Here is a 24,112-nt window from a genome sequence, read left to right on the forward strand (position 1 = left end):
ATTAGCTTATTAAAATACACTCTACGATTTCAAAAATATCACTTACAGGACCAAAGCCTAGAACTGGTTCTGAAGAAGAATAATCTCTGAAAACTATGACAACTAGCCTTGCAAGAAGGAAACAAGAAACATAAGCAAGTGAATAAGAATAAAATATTGTAACTTAATGTCACTTGTGAGCATGAATGTCAGAAATAAATACCTACTAACTAGTGATGTAAAAAACTTGGAAATGATGATAAAAACTGCAGACAAGAAGTCTAAACACTGAATTCCAAAGGGTTGAGAGCAACCTCAAAGGCCAGAACTATAAAAAAATGGACAAGGCAAAGCACCTAGATATAAGATAGAGGGATATGAACACCAAACTAAGGATATACCAAAAAAAAAAAATCAGAACAAACACAGAAGGGAAAAATTAAAACTAAAGTAACAAAGATGAAGAGAGGTCTTCATCAAAATAATTGGAGTCAAGATGACAAACATCAGTAAGGAGGTGAAAAAGAGAGAGAGAAAAGATAGATAAAAATAACAAATAGCAGGAAAGAAAAGAAGGAGAAAGAGGAGACCCTAAGGAGAAAAAGAAGATGAAATATAAACTGGTGTGTCAAAAAGATGAGTACGACAATACAGATGTGGTACAGTACATAAAGAGATCAGGAAGAAGTAGAATGACTGAAGAGAATTTATAATATACAGTTAAAAAAAAAAGAATATCACATACTTGATTCATGAACATAGCAAACACAAAAAGTGTCATTTCAATCTCAGAGAGAGTGAAGCCAGTAACAAAGGCCAAATGTAAACCTCTCCAATAGTTTTGATTTTATGAAATACACATCTTTTTTTTGTATCAATTCAAAACCCATCACACATGCTGTTGTAAGATAAAAATTTTACTCTCTTAAAACTATGTGCAAATTAACTTTGTTTTATTGTTAAAAGGTTTCTCTTAATATAAGTAATAACTTTTGAAACAATTTTTTCATCAATTTACACATAATTTTTGATGATTCTTTTTGGTAAGTTCTTTCACTTCTTCATACAGTTACTTAAACTGATAAGGCCTAATGTACACAACCTACCCAACAGTGACCTTGTCTGTGAAATACCACGTGATATAGTGAAGTGCTGTAAAGTGATTTTTTTCTAATTTATGATGTCTGTATCCTTTGGTAATATCTTCTAACAGGATATTTTACTGGGGTCAGACTATTCATGTAGAGTTAACTCTTTAAACACATCACTGAAAATCTTGGATTTTTATTCTAAATATACTACTTAATATTCTTTACTGATATAATGCATCAGCAAAAACTTAATTTTTCCAGGGAAATTAAATACTTACACATAAAGAACATGAAAACATTCACATCATCAACACATGCTTGATATAAAAAAACTCCAGAAGCCATCAATCTCTGGAGAGTAAACAAAAATAATTCATGTTGGAAAAATCTGATAAATGTATTCATATAAACTAAAATCAAAACAAAACAACTTGAGAAACAAATAAAAAATTGAAATACACATCCTTCACACAAATCACAACTGAAACCTCAATTCATCAAATAATTATGATAGCAATCACAGTTTTTTCTCAGGTGCACTATTTCACTAAAATAAGTTATTTGATAAAATAAAAACAAAATCACTGTATTAACCTATTATCACTAATTTTCTTAACATTTTACAATCATCTCAACAAAACATCTGATATATTTACATCTTTTTTCAGCATTCAAAAACTGAAGTACATTTTCTCAAAGTAACTTGCTTTTTCAATGAGTAATGCCACAAAAATAAAAACACTTTGCATATTATTATCCTAAAATTCACTACTCACCCTATTTATAAAATGAAACTGTTCCTGTCCAAAGTATTTACTTTTCACAGGACTATAGTACAGTACATACTGCTAAATATTGGCTGTTTCATAGTTTCAATAAAGTAATTTTAAATTTTAGAATGATAAAGTAAGTTAACATAGGACATTAATGTAAACTCAAGTATTGCTCATGTGGTTCACTCCAGTTATGTAAGGACTGCAAAAATTGAGCCTTTCTTGCTGGTAGGTTAAACTATTAAAAAATTATTTCATTAAAAAACCTGGTTTTTCATATGCAAAAGACTTGTAAAGTTTCAAAGTTTAGAATTACACATTAATTAATTTATTAATTTAAAAATAAGTGTTACAACAAAGTTCTTGAATAACAAATTTTGTGTGCCACCTAGTATGTTGATTGCAGCTTTGGTAGATATTAGATGTTTGTGATGTTCAAATATAACAACTATAGTTTCCTATGAATTAAGAACTCAAATTACCAATACTAAAAAGCTAGAGTTTAAATTAAGAACTTCCTATCTTTTCTATTCACAAAGTTATTACTAAATTTAACAAATCAAACATTGTGGGTACTGCCCAAATCTTCATTTTTGTAAGTACCTGCTTATGTACACCGACTTCTGAATCTAACATGTGAATAATCATCTGAAATATCAGAATACTTCCCCCACATGGTTTACTCAGTCTTCAAAATTATTTGTCTTGCATCTCAATAGGAAGGGGAAAATGAAAATGTCATCCAAAAAAACAGTACTTCTTTTGTATTTATTACCAAAATACAGATCAGTTAGTAAGTCTGGTAAGTCACAGTGGAATGCTGCAATATTGATCAAGTAATTGGCAATTCTTACTTATTTTAAAATGTATATATAAAACCTAAAAAAGATCATTTTGTTTCATATCTTCCAAATGTAAAATATGATAAAGCTTAGCAAATTTAAATACATTAAAACATCCAGGTATTAAAAGTTCATAAATAATAAAACTGAAATTTCTGTTTTATTAGATTTTAATATACATTTAGTCAGACCAAATAAAGTTAAACCTACATTACTTTAGATTCTAAAATTACATAAAAATACTGTAAAAATACAGGTTTTATTCCAGCAATAAAAAACTATAACAAAGGAAATGTCAATTATTGTAAGTAATGGTCTGAATTACAAACAACTTTTAAAGAAATAATACAATGTTATTAAAACAAAAAAAGAGAGACAGAGAGAACAAGTATTAATCAATGTGTAATCAATGGTAATTCCATTTAATGTCAACAGAAAATTAAAAGCTTTCAAGCAATGACAGTATAAACAGACCAACTTGATGTCAACAAACTCGTTCCTGTGAATACCAACATGGCCAGTTATCCAGAAAAACTGGATGTGAATAGAAGATAGAAGAAAAATAGGCCAGCCAGTGTTGAATATTGCGGAAATAAGGTGAGAATTAACACAAAGCAATTCTCTGACCAGTAGAGAGTGAAGAGAGTTGGTGTAAATAGAACATTGAGTGTACTGTGTAGCTTCTATATCATCCAGAACAAAAGAAATGCCATATAACATGACAGTGAACACAGAAACTGTAGAGGGGATATTGTACGAAACCACCTAGCTACAACAAACCATGGCAAATCCAATAGACTTAACTGATTTCAAACCATCTGTATAATTGGGAATGGAAGAATGGTTCAAAATATGTTTGGCAATGAAAATAGTACAACCAAATGGAAGTATCAACCTTCCTCAGATGACTCAGAGAAAGGTAACAGGCAGAGGTGGTATTAAAACATAGTGTGGTGGGCTGATCGATGGACAAAACAATGTCAATCTATGACATACTGAACTCAGTCAGCTTCAACTAAATATGAAGACCAAAGGGAAGAATGGCAGAATGTATATTCCCAAAAAGTATAACCAGTGGAACCCAGTGTATAGACTCTGAACTGGAGACATATGGAAAGACCCTGTTCAAGGCTGAAGTCTCAGATGGTGAATAGGGTACAGCATCTTCAAGGCCAAGGTCCTGGCAGAAACTTAGATAAGAGACAAATAGTTCATTTTGAACAAAAAATCAATCTGCTCCACAAGTGGTGGAAGAAGGGATCTGGATGTTGAAGATGTTCAGTGCCGTTGTACACTTTGTATTTCAGTCGGTTGGTTAAGTTTTACTACTGTGTATATTTGACAATTATATCATTATATTGGGTCAGAAAGGCATTGTAAAGTAATAAAATCAAAAGCAGCCAAACAGGAAATGTTTATAAAACTGAAGCTGTGCTAAAATAAATATTGTAATTGCATTTTCAGAATCTGCAGTTATTTTGTACATCCAACATTTGTTTCACTACTTTCATTGCAGTTGGTGTTATGGTGGAGAAGATAAGAGAGCAAGTTTAAAGTTCTATGAAAAATAAATAAAATGATATTCATTTAGATGGTATTATAAGTAAGGTAAATTAAACATAAAAACCATGAAATGAGCACAATTAATTTTATTCTCAGCATGAAAAATCACACTTTACACAGAATTACTTGACAGAGAATTCATAAATTAATGGATAAATGTTTTATGAAAGTAATTTACTGATAATATAATTTCAGTTAATAAATGGCTTGTAACTTTTACATAAACATTTGCCAAAACTCATGATAATACACTTTGTATATTTAAAACATTTCAGTAGTTTATGTAGTTTCATGTTTATATGGAGATTATAGAACTGGTCAGAATGACCAAGCACATATACAGGTTTAATAGAGTAAAATTTAATTGATAATGGAATATGTATGTGGATCACAATCAGTAGCCTAAATGTTTTAGTTTGAAGTACATTTTTTTAAAATTCTTTAGATACACTTACCATTTTAAAAACTTCTAGTAAGCCTAATTTTCTTTTCACTTTTGATAAAACACCACCAGTGACTTCATCAGGAAATCTACTCTTGATTGGATGCTGTAAAAAATTACTTTTTCTAAATTTACTTGCTACAGTTAATTTTAAACATGAGTGAGAAATAAAATCAGGGAGAATGTTTATAATACATAATATATAGTTTGTTTTTCAATGTCCCAAAACTAATATTTTTGCTAAAATATAGTTTACTGCTAATTATTTGGTATTGGATACTTTTGTATTAAGAGGTTAATTACCTCAGATACATTTCAGTTACATTGTTAACCATACTGTTGGCAAGTCTTTCTACAATTTTATATCTTTATTGAAGAAATTCTAATAAAAAAATAAATTTTATAATCTTAAAATCCTTTTCTATGGGAAAAGATTAAACATAGAAAATCTTAGTGATTTACATAAAAAAACATAATTAAAGAAAAAGTTATTAATTCAAATTCTGTTAAACTTTTATGAAACAAAAAGTAACTTCTGAATTACAAGGTGACAAGTGCCTCTAGGATCAAACTACTTCATGAGAAAGATAATCAATATATCTTGCTCTGATCCACCAAGTACTTATGAAGTAGTATACAACTTTGGTTTTCTTACACAAGAAGGAATAGTGATGTATAAAGGACTGTTCAGAGTGATGCAACTTAAACTGATTATCAAATAAAAAAGAGAAAGTTATCTTTCTATTCAAGTCACTAGTTGGTCCTCAATAGTCTTCACTTGAAATATTGTGTGTGCTTTGTCTGAGTAATGACACTGATTTGTTGCAAATTGTTCACACAACAGCTACTAAAATTACTACAGGGATGGAAAGGCTATATTAAGATTTCTTCAAAAGAGTAACAGGCAGGGTTTTCAGTATGTTTAAGAGTAAGTGAGTGATACTAATGAATCAGGCAGGAAATCCTGTTAGTGTACTATGTTGTGCTGGCTTGTGATTCTGCACCACATTTTAGGCACAATATCTTGAGGAAGATCCAGAGACATGCTCCCCCAGAAATATTTAAAATCAGAAACACCATTATCTCCATTTTCTGGTCTTTTTTAAAATAAGGGTATAAAAAGTGATTAAACTTGCAATGAACATGTGATTTAGCATTTTCTGCATTAGGTGTAAAACATCTTTTCATAAATGTCATAACTTTTCTCCTTTTGTAATGTGAAGAAGCCTTTGAAGTAGGCAAAACTCTTTGGTAAATATAGTTTTTTGTGGGGAGTGGGTGGGGTGGTTTGATTTACTGACTGAATACAAAACAACATGACTGTATTTAATTTCATATGAATGAGCAGAGAATGCCCATTAAGCACATACTACTGACCATACAATCTACATCACATTTTTCTCTCTCACAATAAAGTATTTAAAATTACTTTAAAACATATTCCTTTAATTAAAAACATGAAAAGTTCAGTTAAAATAATGTTGATGACTGAAATTTTACAAAATAAAAAAGCTTGTTGACAAGAAATGTACAAAACCAAAGAAACTAGATGGAATTAGGTAGATTCTTTGTTTTCAACTGAAATATGTGATCGACTTACCTGGCAACTTATGAAAAGCATGTTAACAGCATTAAAAAAAAAGAAGAGAGAGAATAAATTTTATTGAAATATATAAAATATTCAGGAAGGATGAATGTGTTGTGATTTCTTGTGATATATCTAAAAACCAAAGGATAAAAATATACAAGTTTAGGATTTTAAAAAGACATACTAGATTTCAGGTAAGACCAATTTTATACTCTTACCAAGGTGTCATGCATAAACAATAAATTATCACTAGCATTAGTGTACAGCAACACCTTGCAAGATAGGAATAGACTCCAAGGGTGCATACAGTGGCAAAGACAGGGTGGGCACATGCTATTCAACCAACAATGCCACCCCTACATGTGCTCGTCTATCACACAGCCTGTTATTTCTGTACAAAAAAAAAATGCTGAAAGGTGACTGTATTGGCAGGTTTCTAAAATATTTCCTGTAAGGAAAGACATGCAGAATGGTAGGAAGCAATCTGTGTTCTGATGTCATCCAGATTACAACGTAAACCTCGACAGTTCCATTGTATCAAGTTGGACATTATTATTCATGTGCAGGTAAGTTGGGTGGAGAACCCTTCTGTTTTCGACCATGTCTTTTTTTCTTTACTGTCTTTATTTAAGGGAGGTCTGTCAGCCTCCATGGATCCTACCCTGGGTCGATTGGGTAGGTCTATGCTGTTTAAAGATGATTCCAGCAACTGAGGACAAAAACAAATGATCCTTTTGCATCTTGTGGTGGGAGAAGATGATGCACCCAAAGAAATGCCTGTACCCAGAACCAGAGGAAGTGGATCTTGGGATTTGCTGGAATGTATGTTAGGGACAGAGATGGATGTTAAGTTGATTCATCAACTTTTTTAACAATGCAGGTCAAAATACTTTTCATTTGGTTTGAGAATGATTCTTTTGGAGGCACAGAGATATCTGTCTACACTCCCACTGCAGTTGTGGGATGACGTGCAGCAGCATACATCTGAGATGAAGTACTGGACAGCAATTTTCAAGCCTCAGGATAAGTAATGTTATGAATCATTTTCAAATGCTGCATCTCTTTTTCTTCTAACCATTCTGGGCAAGAACAAGCACAGTTCAATGAACCACAAGATGACGTCTTTGAGGGACCGAAACACTGACACTGGAAACATCTGAAAGGGTTTGTAATGTATGGCTATACCCTGCAATTAAGATAACCTGCCTTGATTGTGGCAGGTTGACGTGATAATGTAAATATCAGAATAAGAATATGTTACACTCATATTGGTGGAGGGTTGTTGAATGCTAATTTGCACATGTGCACGAGAAGGAAATCATATGAAAATAGTTATAACTGTGAAAAAGGGTGGGTAATTGCACTGGAATTTCAATGTGTGTTTTTTCAGTAAAACTTTACGTGTTATGTTATTTTCCCCATTCTAACTCTACACCTCATATACCGTGAAAAGAAAGCATATTGCCCTTTTTATTTTCAAGAATGACTCCATGACACATTTGGCTATCTTAAACAGCTTTAAGCCCTTAACAATATATGTATATTTATGCTTAAATTTTATTGCTCTTTCAACTGTGTCTAACTAATGATATCACCACACAAGTTGTGAACCACTTTGTAAACATGTAGCTTACATTACCTGAAGAAATTATGTAATGCATTGGTTACTAATGAGCAGATCATAGGAAAACTTTTTTTATTATTATTTATTTTACCTAATCTAAAACTTATATTTTATTTACCTTTATAACAATAAATAATACACATGAAAAACTAGAGATATAGTACTTACCTGGGTCTTTTTTTTATCAACTCTTAATTAAAACTATTACTATAATGGTATCACTGCACTAAATGATTGTTAGTTAATCAAAAATGCAACAAAGAATACAAAATAACATGCTAAAAGCACATATTGTTCTAGGACTATCAAAATTTCTCTGGCTTTCTTACTATTTAATAAGACCCAATAAAAATTTAGCTAAACTTGCCAATGTGTTTCCTGTGGGAATAAAATTTGCACTGGAAGCAAAATAGACAAACTCCTGTACAGAAAATGATGTAATATAATATTTGGATTTCTTTTGGTTAAAAGTAATATAATTTTAAATATCAAAAAGAACTAAATTTTGGAAACTTGTAAAAGAGAAAACGTTATGTATGGGTATGACTAAAGGAGCTTGATTTTCTAGTTTATAGCTCTGTAACCAAATAATATTGAAAGCTATAACAAATTATACTTTATCTGAGTAATAACAATATTATAATGAGTGACTTATGTTAAATTTTGTACTTTTTGGAGAAGTGGTCAATAAATAAGAAAAGGGAAAATACTTAAAGGGCAAATATCACAATACTGACACAATGGAAAATTGAAGACATTTTTAAATGTTGTCTTATAAAATTAGGAAATTAAAACTATAATTTCCAAATTTATATTACAAGCTAAGTTTTGTTGCCAAGTTTACTTACCATTATAATAAAAGTAATTATATTAAATTTTGTATATAACTCAGTGAACTCTCATGACATGCCTCTAGCAATATGATTAATGTAAATATGAAAGAACAAAAGCCCAAGCACTGACCCTCAGTTACTCCACAAATAACAAGGGTAGAGTTTAATTAAGGCACTCAAGTGATCAATGTTTTTGTGAAAGTTTAAATAGTCTTAAACCAGGTGCTTTGCATGCAAACCATAAATATGTAAAAGGTCACTGATCATGTGAGTACTTAATTCATATACTGAACTTTTAGAAAAACATGCCATTCATATACTTGTTGTCTTTATTTGTAATTACTTTCACTTTCATTTCTGTCGTAGATTATCTAATGTTTCCAGCTGTTATTTCATTCAGTTGATCCAAAATAACAGTTCTTTTCTAATGAATGATAAGACTGAGACGAAATGTATTTTCAAATAAAGTAGGAATTTCACCTTTTTTTTCCCAACATTTTACTTATGTTTATTCATTCTAAATTTTAAGTTTCTTTTTGTTTGATCTATGTAAACAAAAAAACTATAGCATGCCAAAATTCCATCAGTAACAGTAATTTACTAGTATTCTTCAGCTTTCCTCACTACCAAAGTTAGAATAAGTTGAATAAATTTTATTAAACAATGTTTATACCTCATCTCCTCTATTTAAAAAAAAAATCATACATTACCATCTACATGACACACTTCTACACTATTCATTACAATTTTTCAAGATTAAAACATTTGCCCAACACTATCCTTGATAAAAACATTGTTTCAAAGTTTAGCAATATCAAACTTATTAAAAGTAACTTCTCCCTGATCCTTCAAAGACCAGCCCCAATTCACGTATTCTGTTTACTATGACTATATCTAAAGAAAGTCCTAGTGTTAATTGTACTTCTTCAGTCACCCTTAATACCATCAAAATTTCAGGTTTAATGTTCAGGTATTTTGTATTAGCCAAGAAAGTTTACATTCAGATATCTTGTCCCTAAAGCAAATAAAGGATCAGCATGTTTAGTAACAGGGATTCAAACCTACAACCTGTATATTAGAAACTGAGTGCACATGCCTAAACCACTAGTTAACATGTTAATTCTACTATTATGTGCCAAATAAACTGTTAGTTTATTGAATTATGTAAAATTATCCAAGGGATTAGTAGGATAAAGGATTAATTTTTTTGCTATATTGTGAACACAATAGGACAAGAGTGCATAACATTAAAATTTAAAAAACAATGGCAAGATACCAGCAAAACTTATTTTTATATTAGTGTGATTGGTTTATGAAATTAGTTATTGTAAGCACTAGTGCAGGTCAGTACTTACAGAGAACTTAAAAGAGGAATCAATGTTTTCTTTCTGAATAAAATCTCTACTTTCTCAGAAAAGGATATTTAAGGACAGCCTTGTAGGAACAAATGGCACCTCATTGTACTTATTTTATGCTTTTAATAAACTATTTGATAAGTTACACATTTCATAGCTTTAAGCCACCCAAAATGTTACTTTAAACTGAGTAACTATTCAATGTATTATGTTTATTTCTAAATTCCATCTCTTTTCTCTGTATTAAGTCATCTACATCATTTCTTCACACATGTTAAACTGAAGATGAAAAAAGTCAAAAACAATATTCACTCATTATTAAATGGCAGGAATATGAAAATGTATTTAAATTAAAACACACATATAAAAAAGACAATCTCAGTTTCTATTAAGCCTTATTCAAAACTTAGATAATTTAAACTGAAACAAATTACATTCACTTGCTTTACTTAATTATTAATAAAGACAATTTAAATTCCAGGACTCAATAAATAAGTCAGAGTGTGGTATGTGAGTAACATGGAAATTTTGGTCTATTTATACATACATATATATAAGTATCACTATTCATTTTCGTGAGTGTTGCTTTTTAATTACCTTAACATGCTAATAAATAAATGCTGGTTAAATGAAACTGCTGAACGGAACCAATAATTTTTTCAACAAACTGAATGACAAGCAACTTGAAATGTTTATACTTTTTTAAAGTTACATGAATCTAAGCAGATACTAAATACTATAGAAATTAATTTACTTTCCACTTACAAGAGTGTCCTCACACATTCAAAATCACAGAATCTTGACAGATGGTTCAACTCACATAGACAATGCCCAGCTTGTTGAAGCTTGTTTCTGTCTGTGCAGATAGTCATGACACAACACCACTGATATAATACAAAATTCTGCTTTACCACATGTAAGAAAGGAGTGTATTATCCAATGTAAACTTTTAGATAGGCTAGAATCATGATTTATCTGGATGATTACCTAAAAACACAGCATTTAAACATAAGGTACATCTCAATACAAGTACTTGTTTATAAAAACTTATTCTACATTTTCAAAGATTTTCTAGCTCAAAAGTTTTCTCTCAATGATCCCTTCACTTACTCTGAATATGTCGATGAATATTGTGTAGGAAGACCAAAGTTATAAAATAACAGGTCATGCACTAATTAATATATATTAAATGGAAAGTTATTTATCTGTCTCCTTTTCTGAAAAAAAATATAATACTTTCTGTTTACCTTAAAGAAAAAATAAAGACACTGAAATATAACTAGTTTATTTTTACCTTTAATCCACACATGAATTTTAAATACTTTCACAAAAAGACACAACATACAATTTGTTCACTAGCACATACTGTTACTCAGTTTTTTAAGTTTGGTGTTAAATCTTTCTTATACAATATTTAAATAATAATTGCATACAAACAGAGGCTTTGAAGAAGTTTGATTTTTATTTTGTTTTTGTTTAATAAATGTAAAAACACTATCAACGTTAAGTTTGCACTTTGCTGAGCCAATTTTCCATCCCAAAGAGCTGCGGAATGCTCTACACAAGTCATAGTTATTCACCAATTTAATATCGTATCTCTGTAACAATACAGAAATAGTGAAAATTTTGTTTACAAGGAAGTTTTGTAAACAAGTTTACCAACATGAATTCAAATGTCCTCAGTTTGACACTATAACTTGAAATTTCACAACTCTATATATTTCATCAAATTTTCACACATTTTACTAGTAGTATTTTATTACTTGTGAATATGGATGTCTGTCCACTGCATACAAATATGATTTGTTTTGTTTTTTTGGAATTTCGCACAAAGCTACTCGAGGGCTATCTGTGCTAGCCGTCCCTAATTTAGCAGTGTAAGACTAGAGGGAAGGCAGCTAGCCATCACCACCCACCGCCAACTCTTGGGCTATTCTTTTACCAACGAATAGTGGGATTGACCGTCACATTATACACCCCCACGGCTGGGAGGGCGAGCATGTTTAGCGCGATGCGGGCGCGAACCCGCGACCTCAGATTACGAGTCGCACGCCTTACGCGCTTGGCCATGCCAGGCCTACAAATAGGAATAAGAAAAAAAAAAAAAAAACAGGCACAAAAACAATTACATGTTCATATAATAATAATATAGATAGATAGATGGCTAGATAGATAGAAAAAGATATTGGTGCAAGGTATTAATAAATGTATGTTCTTAAAAATTAATATGGCCTAGCGCGTTAAGGTGACTGTATCGGCAGGTTTCAGAAATGTTTTATGTAAGGAAAGACAAACAGGAAGCAATCAGTGTTTTGATGTCATCCAGATTAGAATGTAAACCTCGACAGTTATTATTATTTGTTCCTTATTCATGAAATGACCCAATAGCACACCTTTCTGAAATGTGCATTGGTATTTATATTATTATAATTTACCATCTATACTTCATATTGATGGCATTTTTGGAAGCCCCTCCACAGTTTACCTTAGCCCCCCCAACGAAAATATCCTGTCGCCGCCAATGTTGTCTTAGATTTTTTGTTATAAGCTGTCATTGGCTTTGTCTTTCAACACTGAAAAAATCATAAATTCACGAGTCAGTGTTAAGTGTATATAACATTTGTAAGCCTTGTTGCTTTTTAAAATTGTGTAATCGTTTGAAATATTGACGAATTTTGAACTGTGGACTTCTGTAACCACACATCTAACGTGAAATGGAAGCTCTTAATTTACAATCTGCAGGTGAATTTTGACACGCTACGTTTTTGGAAGTGGATGTGTCTGAATTAAAGTTTGCTCCTACGTGGGTCTACAAAATTTTACGAGTGTACCCCTTTGAAAATTTTTATGTAAGTTTATATCTGATATTGTTCTTTTAAAACTTAAAACTTTTAGTGTTTTTTTTCTCGCTTATTACAGAGTACGATTATACGGAATATTATACTGTAGTACTACATTTATCATTTATATACTGGTACAAATATTTATGTAGGTATACAGTTCCGCTTCTATTAAAACCATTTGTGTGTTTGTTGATGAATTCTAAGATTTTTAATTTGTTGATTTAATCTGAATTTACGTTGTTCTTATCGTCGTTGATTTATACTCAAAGCTGCAGAATGGGCTTTATACTCTCTGACTTTGTGATCTAAACGTAGTTTTTATGGTTTAACTATGTTAACTTACTGTTGACCCACTTGAGGAGCCTGTATTAACAATAAGTTATCGAATATGATTACTTCAAATTTACATGACTGCAGTAAACTTCCACATGGGTAAATACGTTATATAAAAACAAATTTAATATGTAACTCAGAATTTGACAATAACAGCTGAAATAAAACCACCATGGAAGTAAATCTATCAAGAATAGATTTTGACATTTATTGGCAATTCCTAGGTAATTTTTTGTCACCAAAAAGTTGTTACTTGTTGGAAGGATATTTGGCATCCTAGTTTGACGAAAACTATTCGTACACTCATAACATAAAGATATATACAGATAGGAAATTGTGAATTTCCCTTGTACTTGGTGGTATTGGAAAACAAATGAACGCGAATCAACTTTGTTAATCGGAGATATCGAGAAAGAGATCTGAAATATATCATATCTCAGTAAGAGAAATGAGGAGCATTGTCTTATAACAGCTATCAATGGATACCAGTTCAATATACGCTCCTGAACGATAACAACTTTGTATGGGGTCGCTAAGACACATCTTTCAACCATACCTCTCGTTCAACCGTCGCATACTTCAAGCAACTGAAGAATGAAACTGGTATTAAGGATCTTCCTTATGAAATTATACCGAGGAAATTTTAAAACGAGATGCCTATAGATTTCTCTACAATTAGACTATTAAAATGAAAGCTGAAAAACCATTATCGTCATATATTACATAGGTTATGGAAAGCATGCAAGTAAAGTGAGGCGCGTTAAAAATGAAAAGTAGGCTTACGAGAGCTGTCTAAAGTGGAAAACCAGGTTTATTATCAAAAATCAAGTTTATTAGATAGATCATGAACAGACATGGTGAGAGTCCAAAATAGATTTTTAACATAAAGTAGCACTGAGCAACAATTTTTTTGAAAAGTTTTGTTCCTGAAAAGTTTTTGTTGATTGTGAGAGGTACCTGGTGGGTATGCACAAATATAGTTTTGGTTTTGCTTCATCACATAGGAACTCTGAGAAATAGACAGTTAACTGTTTACCGGCAATAACGTATTAAATTGCGTTTATGTTTCTAATACGCTATTAAGATCAACATAATTAAAATGTTTTGCTCCTGATTTTCGTTTGTATTCAATGTCCGGTGCATCACGTTGCAGTGTCCAACAGTAGTCAGCAAGCAATGATGGATTCCAGTTGCCCTGATATCGTTTTTCCATTGTAGCAATGTCCTTGCGAAACCTTTCACCGTGTTCGTCACTGACAACACCGAGATTTGCGGAGAAGTCCAAGTGTGAGTGGAGGAAATGAATCTTGAGTGACATGTTGCACTTCTTTGCTTTGTATGCTTTGAGAAGTTTGTCTACCAGCTGAATGTAATGTGGAGCTCTGTAATTGCCAAGAAAATTGTCAACAACGTCTTTCAAGGCAATCTTTTCCAGCCCAACTAACAGATCTTCGAATCGCTTGTCACTCATACCATGTCTGATCTGAGGGCCAACAAAAATGCCCTCTTTGAACTTGGCCTCAGTTATTCTTGGAACATCTGTCTTAAATAACAAAACCTTCGCCTTCTTTGTTCATTGCTTTCACGAAATTCTTTATAAGTCCCAATTTTATGTGAAGAGAAGGCAAAAAAATCTTTGCCGGGTCGACAAGTGGTTCATGCGCCATATTTTTCTGCACTGGAACTAACTTTTTACGAAGTGGCCAGCTCTGTCTAGAATAATGAAGGAATGCACGTGGTTGCTGGTCCATCTGAATGATGAACTCCTTCCTATGTAAATACTTCTAGATCTTCCAAGTGGCAAATATGATGGCCAGACACTCTCATTAAATCACAGAGTAATTCTCTTTTATATTTAACAACGTTTTACTTTTATATCTTACTGTTCTTGTAAGAGTACTTTTTCTAATTTCCAACTCCAATGTTTGAAGCATTTACCTGGACAATAAATGGTTTGTTGAGTAGGATTTTAAGAATTGGTGAACTTTTTAACATGTTCTATTATCTTCTCTATTTCCAGTCTTTGTTCTTTCTCTTTCCTTTTTTCTCAATGTGTGCTCTTTTTCTCTCTATTTCTAGTCTATGTGTTCTTACATTTTCTTCCTTTTTTCTTTGTGCTCTTATTCTATTTCTAACTTGCTTTTCTCTCATTTTCTTTTCTTATCATCTCTTCTCTGTCAAAGCTTCTCACTCTTTAGTTCTTGTTGTTATTTAACGAATTCTCGCAATTTACTGTCTTTTAACCCAAGATGAGATCCTCTTTCCACCTATTTATTAAATTCCCTTTATATTATTGTATAAAGTAATTGTAATCTCTATATTATTTTCGTTATGAATCAACTTATTTCCATTGTCATTTTCTTCTATTACCTTTTAATACTATGTAATCCTGAATGGTTCGCCAATTTTTTTAGATGTTAAGATTGTTATGTTCTCCAATTGTCAATTAAAGACTGTTACTTGTACTTTTTAATAGTATTAATATATAGTGTTTTGCTGTTGAGCTTAGGATTCTTCTACAGTAGATGTCTGTGATTTGGTGGCGATAAATTTAACGATAAATAAACAGAAAAACTCCACTGTTTTGCAAACAATAGACATGCATATTCGAACTAGTGAAACGTATGTACAACAAATTCTTTACACTATAGAGCTTGCATAGATATCATAAACACTATTAGGTTCTCTCCTTTTCTCAAAATTCCACTAACTTTAGACTTACATTAAACTCAGTTGACAAGCGAAACTATCTTTCCACATTTCTGTAGCACCAGTTTTACGTGTGAAGTAGCTTTACGTTACCATAGTCGTATACTGCTCTAACAATATTCGTTTGGTTTTCTTTCTTTAAAATATATCTTGTTCCTTTTGTCAAAGTACACTGATTCTCATTACTCAAATTCTCCTCTGATTCAATTACTTTAAAACTATAATTTGACAGAATAAATTATTTTTCTTATCTACTTTTATACTGTCAGTCTTCTTTAACGTTAGGCCTATATAATTCGTTAGGATCAACACTTCTAGGGTAGTTAATATCACGCCGAACCTTTCCTTTACCGAGCTCCTTTTCGTAACGTTTCTTTTTCACTCACTCTGCTTCGTGTGTCTGTTACATCTCGCTCATCTCATATCATTTATACCTTTATTACTAAATAGCCTCCTCGCTATATTCTTCATATATATGAGTTACAAACACAACTTCCAATAATCGTCGGCTTTTAACACTCTTATAATAAAAAAAACCAAAATGATCGTAAATATTCATTCACGACATAAACAAATTAATAATACCTATACTAAATAATTTTTATATCATGAAAATAATATATACTTGCATATCAAATTACATGACTGGTTACACGAAACTAGTTAAAAGCAAAAAAAAAAAAAATTCAAGGTTGCCACTGGCATTAGCTAATAATTAATCAAATAAACCTAAAATGTTGTGAATAGTGTTTCAAGACACATTTTAACCTCTTTTAATACCCAAATCCACTGTGTTAATTGCCATAAATTCTTCTTCATTATTATAACGTACTTTTGAAGACATCATAGGGTTTTAGTAATTTAAAATTTTCGTAAGTTTTACAGTTTTTAGATTTGATATTCATAAAGCAGGGAAGAAACATTTTATAAGAAAATACGTTCCCTTAACGAATTGTGTAACGGATTTACCTTCATACGTTTATTTTAGTACCTACGTTTGTTTAAGTATAGTTTTATGCTAATGACTTATATTGTTGGACGTGTATATTGCACAAGTCCTGCCTGTTCTTCAAATTTGTTGAAGATTCTCGAGAGCAAAAATCAACAATATTTTTATCATTGGACCAGACTTATAACTATTTGTACTCGTTACAGTTTACATACTAGTACTAATGATGAGTGTGGTGGTACTTTGGTGCCCATATACAAATTTTGGCAAAGTAGAGATTATTTTCAACTAAGACATCTTGCATTTAGATGTGGTGGGTACAGTTCATTTAAGAGGGATTAATGGGAGGATTGATAAATAATTGATAAGGATTGGCTTAGATGGTTTTATCTTAAATTTTAGTTTAGTGAATTGGAAGGCCTAGCTAGACCAAAAATATCCTTTGTTGTATTTAAATTGTATTTAAAAATATGTGTAAATGAGTAGATATGATTTATTTTGGTTTTGAATTTCAAGCAACCTCATTCGAGGAATATATGTGCTAGCCGTCCCTAATTTAGAGACTATAAGCAAGAGGAAAGGTAACTAGTCAACACCATCCATCACTAGCTCTTGGGCTGATCTTTTACTAATGAAAAGTGGGATTGATCATCACGCTGTAATGCACCCAACTTTGAAATGGCGAGTATGTTTAGTGAAGTGATTCCAACCCATGACTCTATATTGTAATAAATTTACTGTTGTAGATTCATTTTAGTGCCTACGCTTGTTTCTATATATATTTCTTTTTTATGTGATTTATATTCTTGATTGTGTGTTGCACAAGTACCGCCCGTTCTTGAACCTGTGAAACGTTCTTGTGCGTAAAATAAACTATGTACTAGATGTACATAGGTTATACTAGCAATTTTCAGAATTGTTGCAAGTGAATGTTCTATAGTTTCGTGTGATTAATATTTAAAACCCGACGAGCCGAGAGACAATAGGTTATTATTACTTGTTAACTACAGCCTTACACAATTCTATTAAATTTAGTCTACTCCACTACCCAAATAAGATTCTTGGATGTAACTCTAACATTTAAAGATGGTGTTTTACATACTGATTTGTACCGAAAACCAATTTTTACATGAGCAAAGCTGTCATACTTCACACGCCAAGCGCAATATCACATTCAATCAAACACTTAGGTTATAAAAGATATGCTCTAATAGTAAGAACTATAACCGTCCCATTAATTCTTTGAAACAGACTATGACTGAAAGAAGTTATAAACAAAAGATTATCATCCAAGAAGTTGAGAAAGCTAACAACATACCTTATACATCTACCCTGAAACAATCACCTAAAACCAATTCTTCTCGTGTTCCACTAGTTATTATTAAAAACATTTACCCCGGATACTAAAGAAACACTGTTACCTCCAACTTAATGATTGATTAAAATATATTTTTATGGAAGTTTCTATCATTTCTTTTAGAAATAATAAGATTTTGTATTCACACTTAGTTCTCGCTAAAGTAAACTCCAAGTCGACACCAGGTGGAATTTAACATTGCAATAGCAAGCGATGTCAAACTTATAAGTTCATGTAGAAAATAGATAAATTTTCCGATAAAGATAACCAAAAGCAGTTCAAAATCACTAATTACATAAACTGCTCTACGAAAAATGTTGTTTATTTAATCCAACGCCGAAAATGCAATTTTCAATATGTAAATCAAACCAAAACAACTATACGGAAACCATAAATCAACAATAAAAACAAACTAAACACTTTAACATACCTGGACACTATCCTGAAGACATTAAACTTATGGGTATGGAGACAAATTTTACATCTTACAGAAACAGGGAAATTAAAGAATCTTGTTGGATTGCATTGTTAAATACTGCAACACCAAATGGTATCAATCTCGATCCCAGGGTTGTTGTTCTTGGCAAGTCTCTGAAAATATTTCCAAAACTAAATTCATGATTAAACTTACTTTATATTATTAGTATTGTTTTTCCTTTAAAATATTTCTCTCTCTCTCTCTCTCTCTCTCTCTATATATATATATATATATATATATTGATTTGATTTCCTGCATATTGGGCCACATTATTATTTTCTCTATTCCCACCACCTTTTCTCTTCTTTAATATAAATTTTATTTCTATTGTTTATTTTGATTTTATCTTTATATAAATTAGTTATATAGGCTATATATATATATATATATATATATATATATATACTACAGAAACGGGAAAGTTTGTAGACTTCGAAAACATTACAAATAGTTTCAAAATCAATGTTTTTTCCATTTCCAGTTTTTCTTGTCATCATTAAAGCTGAAAACATATAATGTCTGTGACCATAGTACCCGAACACATTAAGAATATTCCATCTATCAGAAAAGATCCAGATGCCAATATCAAACTTGCCAGCAACCAAGGAAAATCAGTTAAGGATTAGAAATTGAGTGCTTTAATCCACAACTACTGCTGCCTTTCATTGTCTGCAGCAAGTTGTGAGGAGGCAGTTGCACTTAAGAGTAAGATATAACTTTAAAATTGAAATAAGCCACCCTAACTTTCTACGACTTAAAACTCCCAAACTTCACTATTTTATGAGATATACAAAAAAGACAAAAATATTCTTATTGCAGAAATAACCCCCCCTCTATTTCTACAAGACTCCCAACCATCACCCCTTTATTTACTAATTACAAAATGATGTTAAATCGTACCTTAGTAGTTCTAATTTCTCCCTCCTCCTCTCTTTCTCTAGAAAATTTGTTCAAACATAAACCGGGTTAGCTGAGACAAGCCCAGGTACCTGAAACTGATATTTCTACCCTTGTATACTGAATAAAGTATTTAAATATTTTAGAGTTAGTTAATAATAAACCGAGAATTACCTTGAGTAATTAACGTCACCTCTACAAGGTAGTTTTCGTAATATATATAATCTAATCTCTAATTTAGAAGAAATTCTGACATTAATTTATTTTCAACATAATTTGTTTACGCTTATATTTAAGTATCTCACTTTTTACTTGCTGTGATTCATCTTTTCTCCTGGAAATAAGTCTTTAAAACTTTTTGTGCTGTTTACTAAACACTTTTGGATACATTTTACCTGAGAATACCATGGACTAAGTCAGGTAGGGAGAGACTGGACAAAGTTTCGCAGTTTGAGCAAAATCATTTTATTTATTTCATACATAAAAGACCAAAGATTCTCAGTCAAAATAGTCTCAGTCTATATAAATAATACGTTTGCATTTGTCTGTCCGGAACTTTTCTCGCAAATTTCTTGATCAGTGTGTGTTTGTATATATGTGTTTTCGTTTAGCAAAGCCACATTAGACTATCTGCTGTGTCCATCGAGGGGAATTGAACCCCTGATTTTAGTGTTGTAAATCCTTAAATTTACCGCTGTATCAGTGGAGGTGGGGCATTTTTTAACCGAACACTTTTTTTTGTTTGTTTGTTTGGGAATTTCGCGCAAAGCTACTCGAGGGCTATCTGTGCTAGCCGTCCCTAATTTAGCAGTGTAAGACTAGAGGGAAGGCAGCTAGTCATCACCACCCACCGCCAACTCTTGGGCTACTCTTTTACCAACGAATAGTGGGATTGACCGTCATATTATACACCCCCACGGCTGGGAGGGCGAGCATGTTTAGCGCGACGCGGGCGCGAACCGGCTACCCTCGGATTACGAGTCGCACGTCTTACGCGCTTGGCCATGCCAGGCCTAACCGAACACTACAAATCTCAAATCGTTAGAAAGACCTTTGTCTGAAAAGTAGGGATTTCGTATCGGTTTTTAAATCCGGAATTACCTTACCTACCTTTTACTCAGTAAAACTTTTTTATGCAACTAGCATACAACACGATGGCACAATGTTGTTGTCATTACGTGACCATTGCTACAAGCTTTCCTGACTTAGTCTAAAATATGTATTCGTATGCTAATAATTTTGTAAACATGTGTTTAGAGGTTTTATAAACGACTTTTAGCTATTTTTGTCCCTTTACTACAGTTTTTAGTCTTCGTTCTTCTAAGTTTCTGTTTCAACTAGTAAAACCATGTCAGACACTCAGAACTGTTTCATACTCTGCACATTATTATAAATATCACTACTCTATTTTAGTGTTTACTTTACGTGTAGTTTTATCAAATAATGAAACTTTCTCGTTGTTGTTGTTGTTTGTTTTTTTCCGAAAGAAAACGAAGTTTAAATGCCGTGCTTGAAAATGATAAAATGTGGAAAACCCAAAAGAAGAGCATGAAAATTACCGCAAATGTTTCTGCGGGTCGCGGCTAGTCATAAAATAACTTGTTAAGAAGAGACAACGTCGGAAAAACAAAGATATATACAGAAAGCGTAATTTTTTTTAACTATACCCTTCATCAAGCTAATAGAAATATACAAAGATAAAATCGAGTTTTAACAAATACGTTCAAAACACTCAAAATGGCCTGACTCTCAATCTGTGATTTGCGAGTTTGAATCCCATCACCGAATATGCTCGCACTTTAGGCGTTTGATGGTTATAATGTAACGATCAATTTCACCATTCGGTGGTAAAGAGTAACCCAAGAGGTAGCGGTGAGTGGTGTTGACTAACTTTTTTCCTTTTAGTCTATCATTTCAAAATTAGGGACGACTAGTACAAATAGACTTCAACTAGTTTTACGTGAAGTTCAACAAACAAATGAACGAAATTCAAACAAGATATGTCCTCCATTCTCCTCAATAACATTCTAAAACCGAGTACAAGTATGAACAAAACCAGCGCCATTCTTTTAGTTCTAGTATACCATCCTTTAATAAACTGAATTCACTGAATAATTTCTCTATCAGTAATATAATCTAAATCTGTCACTCATTTACTAAAATACCAAACATATATTAAGTCCAATTTCTTGGATGAACCTAAAATTAAACTCCACAATAAAACTGACTTGTCCAGGATTGAAAAAAGACAATGAAAACGACGTCTCTACTTCACATACAACCAAGTTGACAGCATTACAAATGTACATGGACCAACAATTATTTTTCATACAATTGAAATGCATTTTATGTGAACACTGGAACTAATCATTTCAGTCACTTATGATTTACTCAAATTCCAGCATTAGTATATCTGGGACCAAATAATCCAGTCCTGACACCCCTGAATGCGGGTAATGCATAAAAATAGGAAGAACCGCTTACTGTTGAAATACTTATCATTACTGCCACTACATGTATTGTAAGGAATTCACCATTGGAACAAAACAGCAACACTAAAATAACTCATGAACTTTTAAAATCTGGGATGAATGACTGTACTTGAATAACAAAGTCTGACGTTGTCAAACATGATAAATTAGTTTAGAAACATAAACTGAAGAATGGAAACTTGTTCATTTGTTGAATACCAGGGTGTGGACATTCGATAAAAGGTAAACAGAAAGCTGGTCTTCTTCTTCATAGGAATTCTGTCCATGTTTTGGACTAGGAAGGGTCAGGTTTAGCGTTGATCTATTTCTCCCTAGCAATTGTAGTTTCAATAGTTTTGTTTGTTTAGAATTTCGCGCAAAGCTGCTCTAAGATTATTTGTGCTAGCAGTTCCTAACTTAGCAATGACAAAATAAAGGGAAGGCAGCTGGTCAGCACTACTTACCGCTAACTTTTGGGCTACTCTTTCACCAATGGGATTGATCAACACTTTATAGCATCCTTCATGGCTGAAAGGGAGAGTATGTTCGATGTCGAAGATTATAGCCCGCGACTCGCAGATTGCAAGTCAAGTGCCATAACCACAGGCCGTGCCAAGCCTGTGGCAGCAATGGCAACCAATTACGAAGTATACTATAATTGTATCGCCTGATGAACTTAATCAGTGACACTCCAAAAGATTCAAAAAGAGCAACTGAAGGAGCAAGACCTAGCAGAAATGTTACTACAGCAAGATGATACACAACATCACATAAACGTAGTACTGTGGCACTTGTAAGAGTAGTTATGAAAGTGTGCTGTACCATCGTTATAAACCACTGAAATTTGTTCCTAATTCAGCTAGCGATTTCTATACACTCTTGCTCAAAAAGTTTGTTACATGTTCGAAAAATGTGTTTTTTGGTCATTTATAAGCCCCCCAATGGCTCAGCGGTATGTCTGCGGACTTACAACGCTAAAATCCGGGTTTCGATACCCGTGGTGGGCAGAGCACAGGTGACATTGTGTAGCTTCGTGCTTAATTCAAAAACAACAAAACAACAACATGGTCATTTATATGACCATTTTAAAACTAAATTCACTTTGTGTATTGCCCTTAAACTTTCAAGTTTTATTTCTCTACTATTCTGCATTACCTGAGTTTATTTTGAGTTGCTTTAATCCCTTGAACATGGGATTGTTCTGACACTTGTTCCAAACGCAGTGTCTGTGTCTGGGGTGAGGTACAAAAGCCAGAATTTTGGTGTTACTTTTGTAGCCTACATGTTGGCAACGCGTTTTCAACTCTGTAAATATTTTAGACATTATGCCAGGCCCTACTAACGTAGGTTTGAAAAATCAGATGGTTGTTGCCTATGACAACGCTGGGTTGAAACAAGGCGATATTGAAATACGACTTGGTGTATCCAGGCAGACCGTCAACAGAGTTTCCAGAAGAAGAGCTGCAACCGGAAGTGTGAGTCCCAGCAGATCTACGGGTCGTCCACATGCCACTACAGCACGCGATGATCGCCGGATCCTCACCATTGCTCCAGGTCGATTGCTTCTGAGTTACGTGTGCAACAACTGATCCGGATTTCACGCCAGACGGTTAATCGACAGTTGATGCAAACTGGATACAGAACAAGACCGATGATCAAGAAACCTAAACTGACAGCTAGACACCGCAACAACAAGCTGCAGTGGGCTCAGCGATACTGCAATCTGACGATAGCACACTGAAATCATGTAGTTTTTGGTGGCGAATCCAAATTTCCTTTTTACTTCACTGATGGACGGATATGGAGAACAGCTAAAAGATGAAAATGTTCAACGCAACGTCGTAGGAGGTTCAATGCATGTCTGGGGTACATTCTGTTCTGCAGCTGTCAACCAGTTGGTTATTCTGAATCAAAATGTCACTGGTGCTATGTATCAGGATATCCTGGATCGCCACTTACTGCCATTTGCCCAGAGTATTTTCCAG

The 24,112-nt window shown here is 32.6% G+C and overlaps 1 protein-coding gene across 2 annotated transcripts in view; it reads left to right on the forward strand.

Moving 5' to 3' along the window:
* The first annotated feature begins 12,752 nt into the window (after positions 1–12,752).
* The window catches only part of LOC143222298 (uncharacterized), a 46,590-nt gene continuing 35,230 nt past the window's right edge, over positions 12,753–24,112 (forward strand). For both annotated transcript variants that reach the window (XM_076448638.1, XM_076448639.1), the window contains exon 1: positions 12,753–12,939. The gene's annotated coding sequence lies outside the window, so the exon portion shown is untranslated. The remainder of the gene's footprint in view (positions 12,940–24,112) is intronic.

The sequence above is a fragment of the Tachypleus tridentatus genome, chromosome 8 (genome assembly GCF_004210375.1).
Source record: "Tachypleus tridentatus isolate NWPU-2018 chromosome 8, ASM421037v1, whole genome shotgun sequence".
In the NCBI taxonomy this organism is placed as follows: domain Eukaryota; kingdom Metazoa; phylum Arthropoda; class Merostomata; order Xiphosura; family Limulidae; genus Tachypleus; species Tachypleus tridentatus.